The sequence below is a fragment of the Antechinus flavipes genome, chromosome 6 (genome assembly GCF_016432865.1).
Source record: "Antechinus flavipes isolate AdamAnt ecotype Samford, QLD, Australia chromosome 6, AdamAnt_v2, whole genome shotgun sequence".
In the NCBI taxonomy this organism is placed as follows: domain Eukaryota; kingdom Metazoa; phylum Chordata; class Mammalia; order Dasyuromorphia; family Dasyuridae; genus Antechinus; species Antechinus flavipes.
The window spans coordinates 168,421,012-168,428,935 of NC_067403.1; positions in this window are offsets into that span (position 1 = coordinate 168,421,012).

Genomic DNA, 7,924 nt, shown 5'->3' on the forward strand with positions numbered 1-7,924 from the left:
AGGGCTAATGTTAAAGAATTGTCCACATATATGTTCTAAAAAAATAAAAAGGTTTAATAAAAATAAATAAAATAAAATAAAATTAAAAAACAGAAAAAATAAAGAGCAAGTTAAATGGAAAAAAAGAAAAGTATATTAAGATAAACATGAATGAATAATTATAAGGGACTGTTAAACCCTTTACATTTTTAACGGAGAGATAATAAATGAATTATATCTTCATCAGGGTCCATAAAAGGATTCTAATTAGAAAGCAGTGATTTTTGTTATGTTTTGATGATGTCAAAAGAAGAATGTAAAATGTGGGGATGAGGAATACACTTGAAGAGAGGAAAAAGGGAATATGCATACAAATGGAGTGCAGAAGTATAAATCTATACAATAAAAAGGGAACAGTAATGGGGAGTGGACACTAATTGAACCTCACTCTCATCTAGACTGCTCAAAGGATGAAAAAAAAGAAATGAAAGAAATAGGAAAAAAATTCAGAATTGAGTATAGAATAAAGAGAAAATAGGAGGGAAATGAGTTAAGAAAAAGGAAAAGAATAATTAGAAAGGCAGATGAAGGAAGGGTTCATTAGAAACAAAATGTACTCTAAAAGATGGAGTTGAGGAATAAAAAGAAGGAAAAGTATAAAACAATAGGATGGAGGTGATACAAAATTAGTCACCATAACTGAAAAACAGAAAGGTACACAAAGATTTAAAATAAGGAGTTGAAATAGATTCAATTCTATTATGCTTCAACTGAAGTGAAAAAAGATAAAAGAATAGGGGTAACAATCATGATCTCAGACAAAACAATAGCAAAAACAGACTTAATCAAAAGACAGGAACTACATTCTGCTTTAAAAACTACTGAGGAAAATGAATTGGACCCTGGGAACTGTGGATGCTGGACCTGGTGTGCTCAGGAATGAGGAAATTGCCAGGATCAGAAGTGAGGCCATGGGTCAGCTCACAGATTCCAGGATTACCATGTTGTGAAAAGATAGTTTTTGATTAAATAAAATTGAAATTACTGTTTTAGAAGCATAAATAAAGGACTAGAAGAAATAGCATGAACATCCAAGAAATTTACACAGCTTACTTCACTCAGACAAATTCAGTAGAACCAAGTGATGGCCGGAGTGTTCTTAAAAGCTCTCTTTGGAGACAGTATAGTGAATTTGGATTAATGAGAAACTATTTGCTAGTTTACTATCCACATATTATTGTCCCACCATTACCTAAGAAGAAGGAAGAATTCATTTGGCTTAAACTCTCCACAGACAACATGATTTTGTGGAAACATGAAGAATTTGTTTGGAAAACTTTTAAAAATGGCTGCATATTCTGTTCTTTCCAGAGACAAAATTTGTTTTTAATACAGAAAAATAATTAGAAGAGGATAATGAATGAAATAGGTTTCCAGCTAAAGGCAGATTCCAGGTTAAAAGTTCTCAATGCAACATTCGAAGTGAAAAAGCCCACATAAGAGATTTACTGAGCTAAAACACTATAATGAACTACAGTCTCTCATTTCTCATCTTCAAGTCAGAGCCAGAATGGCAAATCAACTCTATGGTATTGTCGAATAGCACAAAAAGAAGATGTTTTAATAAAGTTTAGCATTGAAGTTAAGAATTTGTGGTTAACGCTACAAAGTCATTAGATATTGTCTGAGAGGATGCTGAACTAATAGAAATTACATTATTAGGTCATATTTATATGTCCTTTCAGCCCATGTTCTCTGATTACAAATGGATGCTAAACTAGTAGAAATTCTATTATTAGGTTTTATATATATAATATATCCTTATATATATTATATATCCTTCTAGCCCATGCCCTCTGTATAAATGTATAAAATGTTTCAGAGGGTTTTTACTTAAGATTATATTCTTGAAGTTTACTCAGAAAAGATGGCCAAGTAGAAACTCCAATGCTGGAGTGGGATCGGAGTGATTTTTTACTTGCCTTATAGTTGAGCTAATTGCTTTGACAAAAGCTCAGCAGAAACTTAGTGTGAAATCTAAGCTATTCCTTCTATACCTCCTCAGCATCCTTGTAGGTAATGTATGCATATATTAGAAAATGCCTTCAACTTTGTGTTTTATCAGAATTTTTATACTAGACAAAAATTTTTTTTACTGCCAAAAAAGAAGACAATTGTTTAAATGAGTAGTGGAGTCCATTGTCATGAAATAATAAAAAGCCTTTTAATCAAATATGTTAAATATAATAAGGAAATTTCCAAATCGCTTTTTTCAAACCTGAGCGATGAGCCTAAATTAATCTGGGTTCTTTCTTGACATAAGATGTTTCAGGACAAAGATGTAACATGCCAGTGTGTAAGATTTCTACCACAACAAATGTAGTATCTTTATTATTAACATCCTTCTTTTGTACTGTTTGGCTATAACTGTATAAAAAAAATAACTAAATTATATCCATTTCGTTTGGTTTTCATGGGATAGTACATTCAAAAAACACACATCTATATTTTTTGCTAGCTTTGCAGAATTTTAAATGTGAATTTGCTGTTTCTAAGTATGTAAGATAACAATCATCCACTACTATTTAGCATTTGAGTTTTTTACATGTTGAAAATGTTGCAAAATATTGTGGAAATTGTCATACTTATTAAAAGAAAGAAATATTGTGTTAAAATGAATTAATATGAATATCAAACCTGTATGCAGCAAAATGCATAGGATCTAATTCTTAAATGAAAAGTTAAATTAGATATAGAAATAAACATAATAAAGCTATAAATAGTTGGGAATTTCAATTTGTTCCCTGTCAGATAAATCTAACAATGACAATAATAAAAAGAAAGAGGACCTGAATAAATTTTTTAGAAAAGTTAGAAAAGCTGAATCTTTGGAGAATATTGAATGAGAATAGAAAAGAAAACATCTGCTTCTCAACTGTTTATGACATCTTCGCAAAAATTGACCATGTATTAGGATGCAAAAAAAAAAAAACCTCACAAAAATAATCTTGTAAAGTTTGTGGTTATAGAGCAATATACACTAAGTAACTGTCTCTTAGTAGCATGCATTGGATCAATGTAGTGGGTATGCCAGTAATTTTTAGCAACTGGTTCTCCAGAAAAAAAATTATACATGTGATAAACTTGTAAATTTAATCTTCTGTATCAGCTTTCTCCCAATCACTTTCTTGAATTTAGACAACCAACAAAATAGTAAGTCAAGCTTTAACATGTAGCATATCCTTATTTCCAAATACGCATAGAAATTGAACAATCAGCTCTCAAGAGCTGGCAGAAGCTGGTTTTTGCACATCCCTAGAACAATGATAATCCATAGATCCAATTTCAACTGTGAAGTGCCATCATACGAGTCAAACCTAAGCCTTTTAGTATCACCAGCCATTTGCTTTCTTTTTCAATAGTCCACAGATAACTGAGGCAAAGAAGGCTGACTCATTCAAGCAAGATTTACACACGTTTGGTGAAAGTTCCAATTCTCGGCAATTAACATTTTCTAGTAATCTATAATCCTGGGCATTTCCTATAGCTTTCACTCCCTCTTTAAATATCAACATAGCTTCAGTATTAACATTATTATTATTATTTTTTTTTTTTTTGCTGAGGCACTTGGAGTTAAGTGACTTGCCCAGGGTCACACAGCTAGGAAGCCTAAGTGTCTGAGAGCAGACTTGAACTCAAGTCCTTCTGATTCCAGGGCTGGTGCTCTATCCATTATACCAACTAACTGCCCCTTAACATCGTCTTTGAGAAAAGGCACCTGCATCTGTATTAGTGTTCCACAGATGGTAATGTAAACTGAGGTCATAGTCGATCAGTGTTGCTTCTCTGCAGACAGCATCTCATTGAAAATAGTTCCAATATGTCAGTGGATTCTTGTCAATCCACACAAATAATTTTGCTCCATATTCAGTCTTTGAACTTAATGATTATAGTCTAGAACTCCAATTTCTGGATAGAGATTCAGTCAGTTTGACCTTTGCTGACAAATGCATGTGGGTTCTGATAATCATCATTCCTTTGGTATAGAACTACTCCCAAATCCTCCAATCTGGAATCTATATTCAATATAAAAGACTTGCTTGAATCTACAACAGGCCATTATTAGTTCATCATGAGGCAGATGTATGTCTCATGATTTGTATACAAATTTGTATACAAATACAAATATTTGTATGCTTTTAAAAATGTGTTTTTTTTCAACAGTCTATAACAAATTTTGTAGACTTTAAGACAACTTTGCATGTCTTGGTTTCCTGCTTCTGGATCTCTTCAGTCATAAAATGGTAAGTCATACAGTCATTCAGCAATAACAGCATAGTTCTTAATAAATTTGCTATAACAACCAACAGATCCTAGAAAAGTCTCTAGATCTCAAAGATTCTATAAATTTGCCCAGGTCAGGATCTGTGTAATCCTCTCTAAGAGCTCACAACTTTATGAGATATTGTGATCCACATATTTTACAGAGGCTATTTAAAAATGTCCCTTGATAACTGAAAGCTTTAGATTCATTTTCCAACATTTCCATCAGTCTTTTCTCTTGTTCTTCCAGGATCTCTTCAAAAGCAATGAGATCATCAGGGCACACTAATATTTTCAAGTTAATAAGCATTTCCTAGGTGCTTGTTATGTCCTAGGCAATATGCTATGTGCTGGAGAAACAAAGAAAGATTAAAATATGTATGGCCGTCTTTTCCACAGTAGTAACAGAAGTCAGTTCTCTTTCTGATTTTCTCGTGATGAAAACAACCCTGTGTCTGTTTGTTATTGTTTCTACTCTCTTGTCCCTTTATCTCTTCAAAAAGGATGATTTTATCTATGAATAAGCCATATTCTATGAGCTTCTTCAGTTATTCCAGGATTTGCAGATTTCCTTAGCTTAATTTCCATGATCCTTAGATGATATTCCTAGAGTAGCTGGGATTGAATTTTTGTGTGATAGGGCCCTTCCAAACTACTTGAACACTTTCATGTGGTCAATTTGGCATAAATCAATGGTTCTTTGCTATACCCTCAATCATCCCTATTTTGGCTACTTGGGTCAATCTAGATACGTCTATATTCACAGAGGACCACTTGACCTCTGAATAAATGATTGTATATGTGCATCAAGAATTTTTGCCAATTGCATTGCCAAATTCAATAAACACCATCTTAATCAGGGTCACAAATCTATTTGAAATTTTGAGTTATAATTCCAAGGTTTCTTCTTCTTAGAGCCTAGAAGAGTTAAGATAATTCTCATCAAAATTCGTCTTTTTCCTTTAACGTGCTTAACAATTCTAGAATCCTTCTTTTGCATATTTGGCCAGACTGCTCCTGATTCTTCCCCAGGAGAACAAGGTCCTTTCCTGAGAAAATTGTTACCTTGTTCTATTATATCTGCCTGAAGTAAAATATTTGTTTCCCAGCCTAGCCACAGGATAGGTTTCATTATATAATGCAAAGAATATAACTCTTACCTGAAATATAGATCTTTGTTATATGTATGACTCAGGGGAATTAGCCCCTGCCTCAAGCACAAATGAATGCTTGCAAGAATCTTGACTCATCTTCCTCTGTATATAAGACTTCTAGAACAGATGTAAGCCTGAATTTCAAACTAATATTGAAAAATTTTTAACAGAAATCTTACATGTCAAAAGAATAACAAGTCAATTCCCTAGTACTATCTACTCTGTGGATTTTTTTACATGTCTTCATTTAGTTTTAAAAATTTTTTTAATTGATAAGCACTTATTTTCTCTTTTCCTCTCCCCCTCCATCGGAAAAAAAAAAAAAACAACATTATAACAAATACTCATAGACAAATAAAATAAATTGTCATATTGGTCCTGTGTAAAAATTAAAAATCTTATCATACATATTTAGTTCATCACCCCTCTGTAAGGAGATGGACAGAATTCTTTATCATTAATCCTTACACCAAATTCATCAGGGATCTTTGAGTAGTCAAATGAATCTGGCAGTTCCTAGAATACATCCTCAGTATGTATCCATCATTCCCGCTTTCCTTCCACTATAAACTATTCTACAGTCTTGTACTATATCTTTAAGTACTCAACATTTCTTCAATTTCATTCACAAGGATTACTGCAACTATCACTAGTCCCCATTAGGTGTATGACCCATTACATGATAATTACAAATCATAAAACATTCAGATTACCAAAGTATTGCTCTATAATGACAATAATAATAATTGACAATCAAAATGTACTGGCCTTACAGAAGCAACTAACTGAATCAGTGAATAAATCACTGAGCCTGAAGTCAGAAAAACCTAATTTCAAATATGATCTCCAATACTTCATAGCTGTGTGACCCGAAGAAGTTACTTAACTGCTAGCTGCCTCAATTTCTTCAATTATCAAATAAGGACAACAATTAACACCTACTTCCCCAGAGTTGTTGTGAAGATCAAATATTTGTAAAGTACTTAGCTGAGTGCCTGGTACTCAGTTACACACTTAATAAATGCTTATTTCCTATCTTCTTTCCAAAGTCTTTTGCCACAATGATATTATATAAGTGAAACTCTCAGCAATTAACACAAAAACAAATCACAATGATGAAACTATGCAAATTAGACATAATGAGAGTAAGAATATTATATTTGCACACCTAAAAGGCAAATATATAACATTTAGATTCCCGGTTGTAACTAGCAGACTTTCATATGTAAAGTGTAACAGGGAGTTAGCAAAACAGGATCAGTTATTTTATAACAGAAGGGGAAAAGGGGGGGAAAAGGTTTGTTTGTTGGTTTTTTTTCCCAATCCCCAGATGAGTTCCTATTTCTAGCAATGGTTCTGAGTATGAGATATTTGGCTAAGGAGAAAGCTTAGCTACTCCCTCTGGTCCACATTCTCAGCTGGATGGTATTATTATTTACTGACTCTCTCATTCCAGGGTCCTCACTGATATGGTTTGTCCCTCAGTTAATGCCTTTAATCCTTCTTGGGGCAAAATGGAGTTTTGTAACTCCAATGAAAAGGAAAGTTGCCTGAAGACAAATTCAGAAAGTAAACAAATCTGTGAACTGAGTCTCCCAAAGAGATCATCCCAAAAGAAAAAGAAAAGATCCATATGTCAAAAATATTTATAGCAGCTTTTTTTGTGGTGGCAAAGAATTGGAAACTGAAGGGAAGTCCATCATTTGGGGAATAGCTGAACAAGTTGTGGAATATAAAAGTAATGGAATATTATTATTCTATGAGAAATGATGAGCAGTTCTCCAATTGATAAATGGTCAAAGGATATGAATAGACAATATTCAGATGGAGAAATTAAAACCATTTCTAATCATATGAAAAAATGCTCTGAATAACTATTAGAGAAATGAAAATTAAGACAACTCTAAGATATCACTACTTGTCAGATTGGCTACAATGACAGGAAAAGATAATGATGAATGTTGGAGGGAATGTGGGAAAAGTGGAACACTAATATATTGTTGGTGGAACTATGAACGGATCCAACCTTTCTGGAGAGCAATTTGGAACTATGCCCAAATATCCTTTTGATCCAACAGTGTCTCTGTCAGGCTTATATCCCAAAGAGATCATAAAAAAAGGAAAAGGACCCACATGGGCAAAAATGTTTGTGACAGCCCGTTTTGTTGTGGCAAGGAACTGGAAACTGAGTAGATGCCCATCAGTTGGGGAATAGCTGAATAAATTAAGATATTAATGTAATGAAATATTATTGTTCTATAAGAAACAACCAGCAGGATGATTTCAGAGAGGCTGGAAAGACTGACATGAACTGATGCTGAGTGAAATGAACAGAACCAGGAGATCATTATACGCAGCAACAACAAGATTATACAATGATCAATTCTGATGGATGTTACTCTTTTCAGCAATGAGGTGATTCAGACCAATTCCAATAAACTTGTGAAGGAGAGAGCTATCTGTACCCA